Source organism: Haliotis rubra, unplaced genomic scaffold (assembly GCF_003918875.1).
Source record: "Haliotis rubra isolate DU_JTF1 unplaced genomic scaffold, ASM391887v1 Scf1891, whole genome shotgun sequence".
Classification (NCBI taxonomy): domain Eukaryota; kingdom Metazoa; phylum Mollusca; class Gastropoda; order Lepetellida; family Haliotidae; genus Haliotis; species Haliotis rubra.
In genome coordinates, this window is record NW_025765882.1 from 25,577 (window position 1) to 45,897 (window position 20,321).

At 39.1% G+C, this 20,321-nt stretch overlaps 1 long non-coding RNA gene across 1 annotated transcript; it reads right to left on the reverse strand.

Moving 5' to 3' along the window:
• Positions 1-9,540: 9,540 nt before the first annotated feature.
• Positions 9,541-19,241, reverse strand: LOC124274248. Its single transcript, XR_006897898.1, has 3 exons — positions 19,210-19,241; positions 17,622-17,704; positions 9,541-9,982 (listed from the first exon to the last, which is right to left on the reverse strand). It is a non-coding gene; the product is annotated as an uncharacterized LOC124274248 (long non-coding RNA).
• Between the last annotated feature and the right edge of the window lie 1,080 nt (positions 19,242-20,321).

The following is a 20,321-nucleotide window of genomic DNA, read 5'->3' on the forward strand; positions in this document are numbered from 1 at the left end:
TTCATCTAGTCCAAAAACTAATGATTACACGAAAGTGGGGATTGGTATCTCGTGTGTTAACGAGGTTCTCCACTCGACAATTACCATTGGATGGAGAACAACGAACTCAATACAATAGTCGCTGAGAGATTGGTGTTTGGATTATCCAGGCGGGGATGTGTTTGTCTTCATTACTCGGTTTACCACTGTGTTTGTCGTTCACCAAGTGTAGCGCTGTTTGTATTTAGTAAATACTACTCTCAACTCGCGATTGTTCTTTAGAAATGTAGCTTACAGGGTTTGGTTGGTGACAGGGGTACAATGACAAGTGCACTATCCTTTTATGAAAGTGCCAACTTTCAGTCCAATCTTGATGGAAGGCATATGGATGTCAAAGGAGAACTACGAAAAGTGTGCCTCCAGCCCCAGAGTGTGCAATTTATACAAATGTATACAGATTCCCCTCATTTAAGAATGAAGGGTCGATCACACCCAGTCTCCGGTGCAATTGCAATTAACAAGTCACTTAACCACACCAGACATCAGGATACAGATAGATGATGAACTGTGTCCCGTGGTGAGTTATACAATCATTTATTTATTTATTTGTATATTTATTTACCATAGAAAATAAATGGAATGAAAATTTGTTTAGTCTTACTGTGTTCAATCGTATATTATCGGTTATTGTATGTTTTGCAGACACATTCCTCATCCACAGCCATCCCCACGACCACCACCGCCGACCTGACCACCACAACCATCATGACCTCTTCCGCGACTACCACTACCATCATGTCCACCACCGTCACGACCACCACCACCACGACCGCTGCGACTAGTAGTACTAGTAACAGGAGGGTCCAGTAGCGCCGATACCAACACTCCACCATCTTCGGGTATTGTTAACATAACCCTCTTAGTTCTGTATGTAAACTGAAATATCTATTTTAAAAGCGGATAACGTGTTTATTTTTTCTTTCTTTATTAGGTGTATACACGTAAATATTCATCTAGTCCAAAAACTAATGATTACACGAAAGTGGGGATTGGTATCTCGTGTGTTTGCGAGGTTCTCCACTCGACAATTACCATTGGATGGAGAACAACGAACTCAATACAATAGTCGCTGAGAGATTGGTGTTTGGATTATCCAGGCGGGGATGTGTTTGTCTTCGTTACTTGGTTTACCACTGTGTTTGTCGTTCACCAAGTGTAGCGCTGTTTGTATTTATTAAATACTACTCTCTTCAACTCGCGATTGTTCTTTTGAAATGTAGCTAATGACGATTCGAGTTGAAGTGGGGAATGTGAACTCGTGCGTGAAGTGCGACAAGAGAAACATATCGTCTTTGTAATTAACAGCGAGTAAGAAATTGGTCCTTGAAGTTGTAGCAGGAGTAATGTTACCGTTTTCATTGTTGTATGGATTAGTAGGCGCGGGTGTTTATAAGTCGTGATTAGCTCGGTACTCTACCTCCGAATTATTCTTGCGGTGATATTCGTACAATCATGAACCACAATATCTACCCCAGCGACATTTTTCGTCTGTTTGACAGGGCTCATTTCATCAAATGCTTATCTAAGTTCACTAGTGGATAAATATCTACTAACGGGTTTAGACATTGCTCTCGATGAGGCAAACGCGAGGATTATAGACGTTTTCCACAGATTTGGTGTGTCAATATCACCTCCTCTCGGATGTGACACGGTGCACCATGTGTTGGACAATGAAACGTCACCGATTGTAAATGCGAATAGGAGGGATGATGGAATGATAATGGCACTAGGATAATCATCTGCCATACGACCACTTCGACCACTTGGACGCGCCAAATGTCATGAAACGGTGGAGACTTTAATAAAGTCTTCGAACCACTCTCGTGCTCCTGTGACACCGCCCGTTGGACGAGCCAAATGGAGGCAAGGAATCGAAGCCTCTTTGATGATGTCGTCTCCAAGACTCCCTCTAAGTGTTTCGGTGGCGGCGAATATTACCGCATCATCGCTGGTTATACGACCAGCATTAAAAGACCAAAAGGTTGAGGAGGGCGAATCTGATTGTAGTGACTTGGCACCTTTGCCTATACGCAGACAAGGTCTGAAGGCTTTGATGTTAGGATCGGGTCACTCGGAAAATGGTCTACCACCACTTGGACGTGGGAAATTAAAACAACAGGTGGAGGTCTCAATAAGACCGTGTCCAAAACATGAACATGTAGTGGTATCGCCACTTGGACACGGGATACTGAAATATCATCTAGCTCGTGATCCTATATTACCGCCTGTTGGACGCGGGATACTAAAACATGACCCTGTAGTGGTATCGCCTCTTGGACGCGGGATACTGAAATATCATCTAGCTCGTGATCCTATATTACCACCACCCGTTGGGCGCGCTAAATGGAGGGAAGAGGTGAAAAAAGCCTCTTTGATGACTGCTCCTAGACTCCCATGAAGTCTCTCGGCAGCATATGTTGCTGCCCCTGCTTGTGGTCCTATATTGCCGCCTGTTGGGCGCGCTAAATGGAGGGAAAGGGTGGAAAAAGCCTCTTTGTTGATTGCTCCTAGACTCCCTCGAAGTCTCTCGGCAGTGTGTATTGCTGTCCCTGTGATGGGGTGTCGTCAACCTTCACCCCCGATTAACCAAAGATCCCACAACGAAAAGGACAACGAGTTGTGGGACGAGTGGCGGCTGAGCAGACCCGATTGTAAGAGCCTAGTATAGGGCACGGAAAACGATTATGCTAAAAAGTACGTATTATCTTCCATTATTAATTATTCATCAACTAACATAATATTGCTGCTCGATTCATCTAACATAACGTCTTACACACACACACACACACACACACACGCACGCACGCACGCACGTACGCTCGCACGCACACACACACCCATTACCTCTTTTACTACAGGTGTTGATGTTATTAATATTATGGAAAAAAACAAAACACATTTTCATTAAGTGTTTATCAAAGCGCGCAATTATTCGAATATTGAATATATCACCTTCCCTTGCATCAAACATTTCTTCTACTATACAGACAAGTGATATTAATATGACAGACGAAACTTCTCACATTGCGTATTGATAAAATATGTCTTACCTCATCTCTTTTCCGGTGTGCCATTTTCAAAGCTTTTGTGATTTTGATGATCGCTCAATCCCGTGTTCCTCGTAATCGTCGTAGGGTTCGATTTTTCTGTGATATGCTTAGGATCCGTGTGTATAGGACATTGCTTTAGATGATGGCTTTGTGGGAACCCATGCATGATAAGACCTTTGAACATGTTTCTTTTTTCCTTACAGCGTCCCTGACGAAGACCTCGTTGGATGTTTATGACGTTTTAGAGCGATACATCGATGATGCGGGCACAAAACAAACTTCCTATAAGTTCGAGATAAAAATGAAGATGAAAAAAAATTAAAATAATGCACTTCCTAAAAGTACCTTTCGTTGGTTGTTGATGATTGTTGAACAGTTGTGTAAATGTATTCACACGAGAATATTAGGAGCTTTGGTTGATATGTACAGTGTCCAATGGCGTTAGCGGAATGACATCAGTCATATATTGTATATCATGATTAGTCCGTGTAGTGCACTCTCTTACACTAGCAGGAGTGAATCTTTGAAGACACCTTTTTCTTCGCAACACACTTGTTGCTATGCGTTAAAAAACGATGGTATGTGTATTTCAGTTTGGTCTTGCAATACACACAAGCAAATAGACCTTGGTAATCTTCACCGTTTGCGTCCACTGGAAGCAGACCAGAACACGCATCACACAAGTAGGACAATTTACACTAAAGCCTAGGCACTCTCGAATGGCGTTGGTGCGCCGTAACACTCCTCGGCGATGTGTTTAATCTGTGGACGCTCGACTGTGTACTTTTTTCGGTAACTTCCCGGGGCTGGTGTTTACCCTACCCGGCGATGTGTTTAATTAGTGGGTGACGGTTGCTCGCCATGGCAGAGCTCGCTAATTGGGGGACCTCTTTTTATCGAAAAATTTAACATGGGATCCCCATTCAAAAAAAACCCAGCGTGTCACCTACATAACTACTACCAATGACAGCATATCTTAAACTGGCTAGTGATACCTTTGATTTAACAAAATGCGCTCTGATATTTTCACAGCTTTTGACCTAATAAATAGCAGGTTATTTTCCCTCATATGCATAGTGTGATATTAATTCTATGTTGAAAAAAGATTTTGCTGTGTGAACAATCGAGTCGGCAAAACTCATACCACTCATAAAATAATTGAATAATAATCACAGCCCACTAAGGTCAACCTGAAGGACGGACACGCACGCACGCACGCACGCACGCACGCACGCACGCACTCCACGCACGCACGCACGCACCCACGCACGCACCCACCCACCCACCCACCCCACACACACACACCCACCCACACACACACACCCACACACCCACACTGGGGCGGAAGGGGACTCCCAAAGGAGTCTATTAGGTCACACACCTATGTGTGATTAAAAACAAAATGGCGGATATTCTGCTACCCCCCCCCCTGTATACAACAATTACTTCTGTGCGCTTTTCCTCTCTGTGGGAGGAGGAGACTTGCCTTCATCGACCTCGACAGAGAATTTGTTTCAGATACGATTGATGTGGCGATTTCCCCACTTTTGTGTAAACACAATCAGTGGGGAGGACATCGACATGACACAACAATAAAACTTAATCTAGAAAGGAATGATCTTGGGAGGATTGTCATAAGGCATATATATATATATATATATATATATACAAAAGACAAAAGTTTAAGAAGGTGATATTTGTTTCTTTTATTGTTTTATTTTCTCATTGTATTATTTTAGAACAGTGATGATGACATCACCTATGCGGGTTATGTCAGTGGAGCAACGGCTCCGCAGCTTGGAGGAAAGTATCCTCCATATCTCCAGGACCCTGGAGGATCTGTAAGTTATTATAACTTTTAAATTTTACAGAAGTATATGTTTATTGTTAGGTTTAAATTTTACACAAATTCTATTCTATTTTAAAAAAAAAAATACTTCAACCGAATATAATTTCTTTACTGATCATAAATTCATAGTAATTCTAATCAATGTATGAGTGTACCTGCATTGTAGATATTTGACGAATGTTATTTGTTAACATTCCAGAATCAACATGCTGCTGCCAATACCTGCGTTTGATGTCAACCAGATACAATTAAAAAATATAAAAAAGAAAAAGAGATGGTCCAAAAAAAAGAGGGCCCAAAAAGCTATAAATATTGTAGTTGGTTTTACAAAATATACACCGACTGTATTTTATTGCTTTAGGCAATGAAAATGCTCAAGATGGTTTCCCAAATATGTGAGTGAGTGAGTGAGTTATTATTTAACGTCACATCGGCAATATTTCAGCCATATCGTGACGAGAACACCCAAATATGTAAGTTAGGTGTTCATTTATTTTATACTTTCAGTTTAATTGCAGTTCATTGTTTTGTATTTCAATATAATTTAATCATAAAGATTAAGAGAATGCATTTTAACTGAATTATTATTACTTGACATATATAGATATATACAAAGACAAAAGTTAAATAAGGTCATACTTGTTGCTTTTATTATTGTATTTTTCTCATATTATTTTAGAACGGAGAGGATGACATCACCCAAGGTCGGGTCGTCCACGTGTGACGTCACGAGCAGAAGACCGTCAAATCGTCCTACGTCACCTACGTGACAGATTTCTGCCGACTACAAGAACCAGGGCTGAGATGTTTAGAGGTCGACTGTCCTCACAGACCATTCGAAATCGGTTGCAGGCTGCCAATCTCCATTCTCGACGTCCATATCGTGGGCCAATATTGACGCCGTTTCATCAACGTCAACGTCTGCTGTGGGCCCAACGTCACCTCCGATGGACCCAGAGAGACTGGAATCGAGTCGTCTTTAGCGATGAATCCAGGTTTGATACTTTTTGGAGAAAAAACATATTTCTGTGTATCCCACAGTGAGGAGCATGCCAACAGAGGTGGAAGAAGACGAGGAAGATGGAGCCCTCACCCCTCAAGGACCTCTACTGATGGGTACTTAACACCTCAGCATCTAATGACAACACCTCCCCTTTGCCCGACCGTCCGACATCGGTACACTGCCCCCTCTTCATCGACGATGATGAAGAGGAAGGAGAACATGGCGAGCGGCTGTCGTGGGACGACGACAACGATGAAGGGATTTTCGCTAATTTTGAGGCCTCACATAACCGTCGCCCCTCAGAAAATACAGTGACAGTGGCTGCGGAAGTTCACAGGAATGGCGAGACAACTACTCGCTGTATCCATGTGCACAACCGGAGAGGCCGACTAATTTTGTGAAATGCATGACCAAATTATATATATATATATATATAAGGGCAAATCCGACCTTTGGGCGACAGTACTATAAGCTGCGACCTTTGGGCGACATTGCCATATATTACAAACGTACATTGATTTTTTATATTTCTTCGGTTATATACACTTTAATTTGATAATTAAACATTAAAAGGGGATAAAACCTTGTACATATATACAAATAGAGAATATATTTTTGATGTCGCCCATACCGTGTCGCCCAAAGGTAAAGTGTACGGCGTACATGTATATATGCAACCTTTAGGCGACTGTCGCCCAAAGGTCGTATATATATGTCGCCCAATGGTCGCTTATGTAATATACATATATATATGTCGCCCAACGGTTGCTGTTTAATACTATATACATGTATACATTTCCATGGCTGCTTATTTGATATATATGTCGCCCTTTGGTTGTTTCTGTGTTTCAATGTCTTGCGCGCCGAGGAAATTATATTTCATATCTGTGTGCATGAAACTGACTTTCTTGTTTCCGATCTTTAACATCGCACGTACAATCAATTCATAGTTTTGTGCTTAATTATCTCAAATATGATGCTGTCAAACAAATCAGGCTAGTTAGAATTAATACTGAGATTATGATTACTTGTAATATTTCTAAAAATATTATGCTGTAACAGACATTTATAATTTGGCATAACATGCATTTATTGTTTCCCACTCAAGCGCCGATGTGCCCTTGCTTCATATTAATTAGTGTCCGTTGTTTACCATTCGAGGTTTGCAAAGGATTAAGTTTTAAGGATATGTTAAGATTAACCAACAACTAAATATCAAATATTCCCATACTCAAACACTGAAAACCTCTATAGGAAATAGAGTAAAATTGAGTAAAATTAATAAACCGGATTGCACAGTCCAGATATGAAAAACGTCTTTTAACGAGATAAAGTAACAACATCATTAACGTTCGTCATCAAATATGGATTTGTTGAAACTAATTCTAATGACTGATCACAATGAAGAGATGAGCGAAAGTTGATGAAGTCTGAATACCATCTAACCACAGCCCATTTTGAGCCAATCGGGACTATTCTCGTTCTCTTATCATACACTGAGGCATACCAGACGACTCCTGAATAAACTGGGGGCTCCGACACTGTGATTTTCCAAATGTCTGGTCTGAAAACCATTTAAACACAGCCTATTTTGAGCCAGTCGGGATTATTCCCGTATTCTTATCATACACTGAGGCATACCAGATGACTCCTGAATAAACTGCATGGGGGCTCCGACACTGATATTTGCCAAATGTCTGGTCTGAATACCATTTAAACACAGCCTATTTTGAGCCAGTCGGGACTATTCCCGTATTCTTATCATACACTGAGGCATACCAGACGACTCCTGAATAAACGAGGGCTCCGACACGGATATTTGCCTGTTGTCTGGTCTGAATACCATCTAAATACAGCCCATTTTGAGCCAGTCGGGGTTATTCCCGTATTCTTATCATACACTGAGGCATACCAGACAACTCCTGAATAAACTGGGGGCTCCGACACTGATATTTGCCAAATGTCTGGTTTGAATACCATTTAAACACAGCCTATTTTCAGCTAGTCGGGACTATTCCCGTATTCTTATCATACACTGAGGCATACCAGACGACTCCTGAATAAACGAGGGCCCCGACACTGATATTTGCCTGTTGTCTGGTCTGAATACCATCTAAACACAGCCCATTTTGAGCCAGTCGGGATTATTCCCGTATTCTTATCATACACTGAGGCATACCAGACGACTCCTGAATAAACTAGGGTTCCGACACGGATATTTGCCTAATTTCAGGTCTAAATACCATTTAAACACAGCTCATTTTGAGCCAGTCGGGAGTATTCTCGTTCTCCTATCATACACTGAGGCATACCAGACGACTCCTGAATAAACTAGAGCTCCGACACTGATATTTGCCTGACGTCTGGTCTGGTCTGAATACCATTTAAACGCAGCCCATTTTGAGCCTTTCAGGACTATTCCAGTATTCTTATCATACACTGAGGCATACCAGACGACACCTGAATAAACTGGGGCTCCGACACGGATATTTGCCTGATGTCTGGTCTGGTCTGAATTCCATCTAAATACAGCCCATTTTGAGCCAGTTGGGAGTATTCCGGTTCTCCTATCATACACTGAGGCATACCAGACGACTCCTGAATAAACTAGGGCTCCGACACTGATATTTGCCTGATGTCTGGTCTGAATACCATTTAAACGCAGCCCATTTTGAGCCTTTCAGGACTATTCCAGTATTCTTATCATACACTGAGGCATACCAGACGACACCTGAATAAACTGGGGCTCCGACACGGATATTTGCCTGATGTCTGGTCTGAATACCATCTAAATACAGCCCATTTTGAGCCAGTCGGGAGTATTCCGGTTCTCCTATCATACACTGAGGCATACCAGACGACTCCTGAATAAACTAGGGCTCCGACACTAATATTTGCCTGATGTCTGGTCTGAATACCATTTAAACGCAGCCCATTTTGAGTCATTCAGGACTATTCCAGTATTCTTATCATACACTGAGGCATACCAGACGACTCCTGAATAAACTGGGGCTCCGACACGGATATTTGCCTGATGTCTGGTCTGAATACCATCTAAATACAGCCCATTTTGAGCCAGTCGGGAGTATTCCGGTTCTCCTATCATACACTTAGGCATACCAGACGACTCCTGAATAAACTGGGGCTCCGACACGGATATTTGCCAAATGTCTGGTCTAAATACCACCTAACCAAAGCCCATTGTGAGCCAGTCGGGACTATTCCCGTATTCTTATCATACACTGAGGCATACCAGGCGACTCCTGAATAAACTTGGGCTCCGACACTGATATTTGCCTGATATTTGGTCTGAATACCATTTAAACGCAGCCCATTTTGAGCCATTCAGGACTATTCCAGTATTCTTATCATACACTGAGGCATACCAGACGACTCCTGAATAAACTGGGGCTCCGACACCGATATTTGCCTGATGTCTGGTCTGAATACCATCTAAACACAGCCCATCACCGCGACTGGATCCACAAGTGCTACCACCCCATACCCTATTTTTCCAAATCAGCTTCGGAGACTCCACCATGGAAAATGGAGCCACATTCCACCCCAGTGCGAACCAATGATAGGAACAAGAAAAATTGTAAGTTTAATAATTACTATTTATTAAACCAAATAGTTTTGACATTCTTATTTGCATAACTTTGCAAAAAATTGTAATTGTGGCATTTACACTTCTCTGATCGAGACCTTGACTAACATTTGTCAGGTTAAATTGCTAACAATGTTGTTCTGTGATAAGGTGTTTCACCTTTAGAGGGTTGGTTCAAATCACACAAGGGATTCACTCCACCCTCTACCAGCAAAGTACTAGTATCTGTACTATACTGGAAAAGTGAATTCCCAAATGTAACATCCCTTAGAAATGATCTGAATATTTATTAAGTAAATTTCATTCTTAAAATGTGTGCCATCTCTTCCTTGTCCTTTGCTGCTGTATTTTCTGCTTGTTCATCATTTTTCTCAGCTGAACATAAGAGCATTCGTGCTTGGAAATCTGTAGAAATGACTGAATGGTCTCCGTTTCTGAAATATAACAAAGTTTTCAAAATTATGCTAAAACATCAAGGTACAGTGAGTATCATCACTCAGCTTCTAGTCCTATAGTCTTTACCCAACTCCCCAACTTAAGGTTTTATTAGGACAAGTAAACATTTGCCATTTTAAGATTTAGCTAATTTGTTATCATTATGAGGACTTGTGGCCTAAATATACAATTCACGCTTTGCTATGAATTAAATCATTGATTCAACAGAAAACTATAATGTGGGATCAAATTTGGTTTAAATATCTAAGCTTATTGTAAGCATGGATCCTAGGTTTCAGTATGTCATTTCATCTTGTGGATCCCATACCTGCTATTGACAGGTGTTGTTTGTTTGTAAATGACTCGTTCCATGATTTGCAAAATGGTTGATTGGTGCCATTAAAACCATTTTATGGTTAACCATGTATCAAGTGCATAAGGTTAGACTAAAGTAGCTGTTTGCCTAAAGAAGGGTTACTATAGTATTATTTATCCAGTTTTAAATGTATACAATTTCAAATTATAAATCTATGTGTAAGTATAGTTGGGAATTTTATGTGATCCTTAGCAAAGTGTGAGTAGTATATGTTAGTTTCTAATCAATGCAATATACAATATAACAATCTATAGTCATTAAATTAAGTTTGCTATAACGTAGAATAGAAATAGTTCTATAAAGATGAAGCCTTGAGTATTCAGGAAACTTTAATCTGGTAACATGGCTGAAAATTGAATGGGAGTGACTGCCACTGTCTATGAGTGAAATGAGGGTCAGCACTAGTAGTGAGTGAGTTTAGTTTTTAGCTATGACAAGCTTAACGCGGCTTAAACCACTAGGCTACCCCTCCGCCCATCAACCCTAGTAGTAGTAAAGCTTCATTAAGCAGATACAGACTGAATACCACAGAGAAAGGGAAAGGTGGGAGGATGTCCAGATAGATACTGGTTAACTTTATTGCTTAGTGTTTATCAAACAAGTGAAATAATGACGAAACAAAACATTGACGATATTAATATGCAGCAACATACACATGTTTTGGTATATACACAGAGAAATTATTACGGCAATGATAAAATAATCAAAGCAACAAGAAAGTAATTGAACAAAAGAGACATTTTAATTAAAACAACATTTTGATTGACAAAAATGGCAGCATTAGTTTTTTGTATAACAAAGGTCCGAACTGAAAATATGTAAAAAAAAGGAACGTATCTGATTCGCTTAACTTCTAAACCAAACTTCATAAAATTCTGCATACAATTGGCTGAGAGATTTTCTCCAAATCTCCTACATGTCATGCACGATGCAATTGGAACCAGTTGATGACATATGTCAGCAGTATGTCAGCCAAGTTCTAGCACTGCTAAAGGCTAAGGGTTAGTTATCTAGTTAGAAAAAAGACATGGTATGTTTTCAGATTTAAGAGTTTTGTTGTGTATTTGATAAACAGAAATTACATTTAGAGCACATAAGTTCAGCTTGAGGTTTGAAATGTAAACAATTTTGGCATTGACTACTCAATGAAACCCACAAATCTAGAAAACATACAGTATGTACCGACACTGTAGAATACAAACATGATCTGTCATTTCTGTAATTTTTATCTATCTAGGTGACACATATCATTTGAAGTGTTGAATCATAACTGACATCAGTCAATACAGACTGCAAGGAAGAAATCTTAACCCTTTAGTATGTATGATTTAATACTACAGCTGAGTGCACAGTGTGACAACCAAACCCAACTTACCCATATGATATACCTAGATTACAAACTGATCAGTGAAACAGCCTCTTTAGGGATACACAGTTTGATTACATTCGACTGTAGTCAAGTGAACTACAGAGAGTTTGGTATATACACTACATATGATGTGTAACCCAATGGTGTACTGATAATACATATGATGTGTTGCCCACAGGTCTACTGATTGTATGATGTGTTGCCCTAAGGTCTACTGGTAACATAAATGATGTGTTGCCCACAGGTCTACTGGGGACATATAAGATGCGTTGCCCACAGGTCTACTGGGGACATATAACATGTGTTGACCACAGGTCTACTGATTGTATGATGTTTTGCCCTAAGGTCTACTGGTGATATATATCATGTGTTGCCTAAGGTCTACTGGTAATATATATATGATGTGTTGCCCTAGGGTCTATGGGTGATATATAAGATGCATTGCCCTAAGGTCTACTGGTGATATATAGGATGTGTTGCCATAAGGTCTACTGGTGATACATAAGATGTGTTGCCCTAAGGTCTACTGGTGATATATATGATGTGTTGCCCTAAGGTCTACTGGCAATATAATATATGATTGTATGATGTGTGACCACAGGTCTACTGATTATATATGATGTGTTGCCCTAAGGTCTACTGGTGATATATATGATGTGTTCACCTAAGGTCTACTGGTGATATATATGATGTGTTGCCCTAAGGTCTACTGGTGATATATATGATGTGTTGCCCTAAGGTCTCCTGGTGATATATAAGATGTGTTGCCCTAAGGTCTACTGGTGATAAATAAGATGCGTTGCCCTAAGGTCTACTGGTGATATATAAGATGTGTTGCCCTAAGTCCTACTGGTGATATATAAGATGTGTTGCCCTAAGGTCTAATGGTGATATATAAGATGCGTTGCCCTTAGGTCTACTGGGGACATATAAGATGTGTTGACCACAGGTCTACTGATTGTATGATGTCTTGCCCTAATGTCTACTGGTGATATATATCATGTGTTGCCTAAGGTCTGCTGGTAATATATATTATGTGTTGCCCTCAGGTCTATGGGTGATATATAAGATACATTGCCCTAAGGTCTACTGGTGATATATAAGATGTTTTGCCCTAAGGTCTACTGGTGATATATAAGATGTGTTGCCCACAGGTCTACTGGGGATATATAACATGTGTTGACCACAGTTCTACTGATTGTATGATGTCTTGCCCTAAGGTCTACTGGTGATATATATCATGTGTTGCCTAAGGTCTACTGGGGACATATAACATGTATTGACCACAGGTAAACTGATTGTATGATGTGTTGCCCTAAGGTCTACTGGCAATATAAGATGTGTTGACCACAGGTCTAATGATTGTATGATGTGTTGCCCTAAGGTCTACTGGTGATATATATGATGTGTTCACCACAGGTCTACTGGTGATATATATGATGTGTTGCCCTAAGGTCTACTGGTGATATATATGATGTGTTGCCCTAAGGTCTACTGGTGATATATATGATGTGTTGCCCTAAGGTCTCCTGGTGATATATAAGATGTGTTGCCCTAAGGTCTACTGGTGATAAATAAGATGCGTTGCCCTAAGGTCTACTGGTGATATATAAGATGTGTTGCCCTAAGGTCTACTGGTGATATATAAGATCGTTGCCCTAAGTCCTACTGGTGATATATAAGATGTGTTGCCCTAAGGTCTAATGGTGATATATAAGATCGTTGCCCTTAGGTCTACTGGGGACATATAAGATGTGTTGACCACAGGTCTACTGATTGTATGATGTCTTGCCCTAATGTCTACTGGTGATATATATCATGTGTTGCCTAAGGTCTGCTGGTAATATATATTATGTGTTGCCCTCAGGTCTATGGGTGATATATAAGATACATTGCCCTAAGGTCTACTGGTGATATATAAGATGTTTTGCCCTAAGGTCTACTGGTGATATATAAGATGTGTTGCCCACAGGTCTACTGGGGATATATAACATGTGTTGACCACAGTTCTACTGATTGTATGATGTCTTGCCCTAAGGTCTACTGGTGATATATATCATGTGTTGCCTAAGGTCTACTGGGGACATATAACATGTATTGACCACAGGTAAACTGATTGTATGATGTGTTGCCCTAAGGTCTACTGGTGATATATAAGATGTGTTGTCTTAAGGTCTACTGGTGATATATAAGATGTGTTGCCCTAAGGTCTACTGGTGATATATAAGATGTGTTGCCCTAAGGTCTACTGGTGATATATAAGATGTGTTGCCCTAAGGTCTCCTGGTAATATATATGATGTGTTGCCCTAAGGTCTACTGGTGGTATATAAGATGTGTTGCCATAAGGTCTACTGGTGATATATAAGATGTGTTGCTCTAAGGTCTACTGGTGATATATATGATGTGTTGCCCTAAGGTCTACTGGTGATATATAAGATGTGTTGGCCCAAAGGTCTACTGATTGTATGATGTGTTGCCCAAAGGTCTACTGGTGATATATATGATGTATTGCCCTAAGGTCTACTGGTGATATATGTGTTGCCAACGGGTCTACTGGTAATATATATGATGTGTTGCCCTAAGGTCTACTGGTAATACATAAGATGTGTTGCCCAAAGGTCTAATGGTGATATATAAGATGTGTTGCCCTAAGGTCTACTGGTGATATATAAGATGTGTTGCCCTAAGGTCTACTGGTAATATATATGATGTGTTGCCCTAAGGTCTACTGGTGGTATATAAGATGTGTTGCCATAAGGTCTACTGGTGATATATAAGATGTGTTGCTCTAAGGTCTACTGGTGATATATATGATGTGTTGCCCTAAGGTCTACTGGTGATATATAAGATGTGTTGGCCAAAGGTCTACTGGTAATATATATGATGTGTTGCCCTAAGGTCTACTGGTGGTATATAAGATGTGTTGCCATAAGGTCTACTGGTGATATATAAGATGTGTTGCTCTAAGGTCTACTGGTGATATATATGATGTGTTGCCCTAAGGTCTACTGGTGATATATAAGATGTGTTGGCCAAAGGTCTACTGATTGTATGATGTGTTGCCCAAAGGTCTACTGGTGATATATATGATGTATTGCCCTAAGGTCTCCTGGTAATATATATGATGTGTTGCCCTAAGGTCTACTGGTAATACATAAGATGTGTTCCCCAAAGGTCTAATGGTGATATATAAGATGTGTTGCCTTAAGGTCTACTGGTGATATATAAGATGTGTTGCCCTAAGGTCTACTGGTAATATATATGATGTGTTGCCCTAAGGTATACTGGTATATATGATATACTGGATAAGATGTGTTGCCCACAGGTCTACTGGTCATATATAAGATGTGTTGCCCTAAGGTCTACTGGTGATATATAGGATGTGTTGCCCTAAGGTCTACTGGTAATACATATGATTCGTTGCCCTAAGGTCTACTGGTAATACATAAGATGTGTTGCCCTAAGGTCAACTGGTGATATATAAGATGTGTTGCCCTAAGGTCTACTGGTAATATATATGATGTGCTGCCCCAAGGTTTACTGGGGATATATAAGATGTGTTGCCCAAAGGTCTACTGGTGACATATATGATGTGTTGACTTAAGGTCTACTGGTGATATATAGGATGTGTTGCCCTAAGGTCTACTGGTGATATATATCATGTGTTGCCTAAGGTCTACTGGGGACATATAACATGTATTGACCACGGGTAAACTGATTGTATGATGTGTTGCCCTAAGGTCTACTGGTGATATATATCATGTGTTGCCTAAGGTCTACTAGTAATATATATGATGTGTTGCCCTAAGGTCTACTGGTGATATATAAGATGTGTTGTCTTAAGGTCTACTGGTCATATATAAGATGTGTTGCCCTAAGGTCTACTGGTGATATATAAGATGTGTTGCCCTAAGGTCTACTGGTGATATATAAGATGTGTTGCCCTAAGGTCTCCTGGTAATATATATGATGTGTTGCCCTAAGGTCTACTGGTGGTATATAAGATGTGTTGCCATAAGGTCTACTGGTGATATATAAGATGTGTTGCTCTAAGGTCTACTGGTGATATATATGATGTGTTGCCCTAAGGTCTACTGGTGATATATAAGATGTGTTGGCCAAAGGTCTACTGATTGTATGATGTGTTGCCCAAAGGTCTACTGGTGATATATATGATGTATTGCCCTAAGGTCTACTGGTGATATATGTGTTGCCAACGGGTCTACTGGTAATATATATGATGTGTTGCCCTAAGGTCTACTGGTAATACATAAGATGTGTTGCCCTAAGGTGATACTGGTGATATATAAGATGTGTTGCCCTAAGGTCTACTGGTAATATATATGATGTGTTGCCCTAAGGTCTACTGGTGGTATATAAGATGTGTTGCCATAAGGTCTACTGGTGATATATAAGATGTGTTGCTCTAAGGTCTACTGGTGATATATATGATGTGTTGCCCTAAGGTCTACTGGTGATATATAAGATGTGTTGGCCAAAGGTCTACTGATTGTATGATGTGTTGCCCAAAGGTCTACTGGTGATATATATGATGTATTGCCCTAAGGTCTACTGGTGATATATGTGTTGCCAACGGGTCTACTGGTAATATATATGATGTGTTGCCCTAAGGTCTACTGGTAATACATAAGATGTGTTGCCCAAAGGTCTAATGGTGATATATAAGATGTGTTGCCCTAAGGTCTACTGGTGATATATAAGATGTGTTGCCCTAAGGTCTACTGGTAATATATATGATGTGTTGCCCTAAGGTATACTGGTAATACATATGATTCGTTGCCCACAGGTCTACTGGTCATATATAAGATGTGTTGCCCTAAGGTCTACTGGTGATATATAAGATGTGTTGCCCTAAGGTCTACTGGTGATATATAGGATGTGTTGCCCTAAGGTATACTGGTAATACATATGATTATGAGTTGCCCTAAGGTCTACTGGTAATACATAAGATGTGTTGCCCTAAGGTCTACTGATAATATATATGATGTGTTGCCCTAAGGTCTACTGGTAATACATAAGATGTGTTGCCCTAAGGTCAACTGGTGATATATAAGATGTGTTGCCCTAAGGTCTACTGGTAATATATATGATGTGCTGCCCCAAGGTTTACTGGGGATATATAAGATGTGTTGCCCAAAGGTCTACTGGTGACATATATGATGTGTTGACTTAAGGTCTACTGGTGATATATAGGATGTGTGTTGCCCTAAGGTCTACTGGTGATATATAAGATGTGTTGCCTACAGGTCTACTGGTGATATATAAGATGTGTTGACCAAAAGTCTACTAAGTGATATATAAGATGTGTTGCACACAGGTCTACTGTTGATATATATGATGTGTTGCCCTAAGGTCTACTGATTATATGATGTGTTGCCCACAGGTCTATTGAAAATATATGATGTGTTGCCCAAAGGTCAGCTGATAACAGATATGATGTGTTGCCCAAAGGTCCTCTGATAAGGTCTGATGTGAATATATATGTGTTGCCCAATGGTCTGTAAAAATAACAGATTGGATGTGTTGGCCAAAGGTACGTAAAAATAATAGATGGGATGTGTTGCCCAATGGGCTGTGATTATAACAGATATGATGTGATACCCAACATTCTGCTGAATATTAATACATATATATATATAGAAGTTGCCCGATGGTCAACAAGATACATCCTATTCATCATCAACACAGACCTTTAGACCACACATCCTAGTTGCATACAATGGAATTTAGCTTGATTGATTTACTAATGACCTGCCAGGGATATCATAAAGCAGTCGAGATAAACACATTCTTGACTTTGTATCATGATATATGTTATTGGTGTTCACTATCTTGATATCTAGAAAGACACTACTAAAAACTGGTGGTACCTTTTGACTTCAAGTCATCTGCTGATGAACAGTATATCCACCTTTACATGTCAGTACTTTCTCACAGATACTACATCTGAATCCTGAAAAGATAAACAAATAAAATGTATCTGCTATCATGGAATAGAGGTGTCTTCAGTTCTCATTTGCTGAATTTCCTGTGTATGAAAGACACCAAAACATTAATGCAAATGTATCAACAATTACATGAATCATTTGATAACAACCCATTTAAACACCTGATACAATTATGTAAAACAAATTTAATTGAGAACCCACCCATCCCCACCCCCAACCGACCCAAGTGATATGAACATAATGGTGTCAGAACTTTAATACACCTGATTATCCGATGGAAGATTGAAAGTTTGACAACAGACAAACAACAAAATGTAGGGAATATGTTAATTTGTATACTCTGTATTGAAAAATGCCAATCCTTTCTGAATTGTGTGCACTACTGAAACACGACGACGCATCAGCTCTCTATAAAACTGTGGTAAGATATGAATACATAGTAACCTAAAAGTGAAAATGATATCTCTATTATAAAAGATATGATTATTGCAGGGATAAATTTTTGAATTGCAAATGTTTGGACATCAATCAAGTGCAAAAGTCAATAGAAAAGCTTCAAAATGTTGAAAATTACCCTATTGATATTTGAAAAGAGCAAATTATGCCAATTTTCAAAATTTCTACATTTTCTGTAAAGATTTCCATGATCAGAACCACAATACTTGTCTGGAACTGCTTGTTATGAGAGTATATACAGTTTTTCTTTAAATTTTTCATATATGTCATCAGAGACAGACTATCTGTATATAAGGCTATTCCATGTCTATTAATTAATCTCTTATTGGCCATTTTGAATTGCTTGATACTTTTATGAATAGTAAAAGATCCTGTATTGAGATAATACCTAAAACATGTATTGCTGCACTCGGTACTGATCGGCACACAACCATTCAAGATAACTGTACTAATATTGAGAAGGATTAAACAAATTGCAAAGATTCATGAGGCATTACTTCATCGGGTATTGCAAGTTTGTGGTGCCGAATTCTAAAGGTAGGCCAGAACAATGTTTAGGTTAGGAATGCCACGATACATCGATACTTTTTCTAAGATGATACAATCATTGATGCATTCAAAACTCTATCGATATTTAGTTTTGAAAGTATTGATTTAAACATGTTTTAATATGTATCGGATTCACATTTTGCAATTGTATCACGTTTTTATGTTATGAGAGTTATAAATGATTATTTTCATACACAAAGATGGGAAATTAGAACTTTTAATCTCTGAGAATAGAAAACGTGGATCTTTTCAAGGGCGCTTATAAAATATAAAATATTTAATGTTCAAAATGTAACTAATATTACACAATAATGCAGCGAAAATAGGTATCATGATACATATCGAATCATGTCATGAGTATCGTGATACGTATCGATTCATGAAACTTATGTATCGCTGACATCCCTAGTTAAGGTAGAAATAAATTTAACAAAGCTGTAAAATTGGTATTCACAACTTAAATCTAGTAACATGAAGGTATTGATCTCTGGATCACATAACCTACCACTTCCTCACTTTGGAATGCCTGAGACTCCCCTCGATTCTGCAATTTGAAGATCACATTTCTCCTCTGCCAAGCTCAACGTGTCTTGGTCCCGTTCATAGTTGTCTGTATTATGTAACATTAAAATGTTAACAATATTATTCTCAAAATGATTATGAACTTAAATTCAAAACTGAGCTTAGGAAATAATATTTTTCTTCTGAACTGATAAAGTATTTAAAATTCTACATGATTTAGTTATCACCCTAACAACATACATACATTATGAATTTACAATGTTTCATATTCAGAAACCATTGTAAAATAAAATTAACTTACCAGGCATAAACTGGATTGGATAGGATTTCCATGTCTAACAGGACCATCCGAAACTAGCAATTAGTCTCTGAATATATATAATTTTGATAGAATCAAAATAATCCTTTTAAACTGAAAAGGAGCTCCAGTGAGATGGGAGATTCCTGAAACTAAGTAAATCTAGACTTGCTTAAATTAGGTCTTTATCATTGCAGAAAGGCATAGACGGAAGTAAAAATAATGCAGTTCAGGAACTATGAGACAGGCTAGATCTTTCCTGACTTTTACAGTCTATGTCAACTTTGATCTTGAGTTGAAGGGTGACCAAAGGAAAAACTTGTGCCATCAAGTCAATTTGATTGGAATTAAAGAATACCCATAATATCATAGTTTCACTTTACTCACACAATATACAAAGTTATGTCTTTATTCATGGGTTGCTTCTAAGTCATGTTCAGGATTTTGTTAGTCATCCATGCATAAAGGTAAAAACTCACAAGTAATACAAAATGTTGATTTCTTTCAGGTTTATTTTTAATTTACTATTCATAATAATAATCATCGATTCTATGATTTATATCAATACTGTCTGCCCAGTGCTGTTCAGAGATGTTGGTGTTAGTCGACAATGCAAACTATTAGCCGATGATGGACCAATGATGAATAGCACACTACCTAAAACAGATGCATCAAAGAGGCATTTCTGAAACTGTTATTATGGCTTTGTAAAGGTTACTTACAACAGAAAGAGGCTTTAATTCTTACAATTTGTACTGAAAGAAATGTTAAACTTCACCTCCATTTTTAAAAAGAGA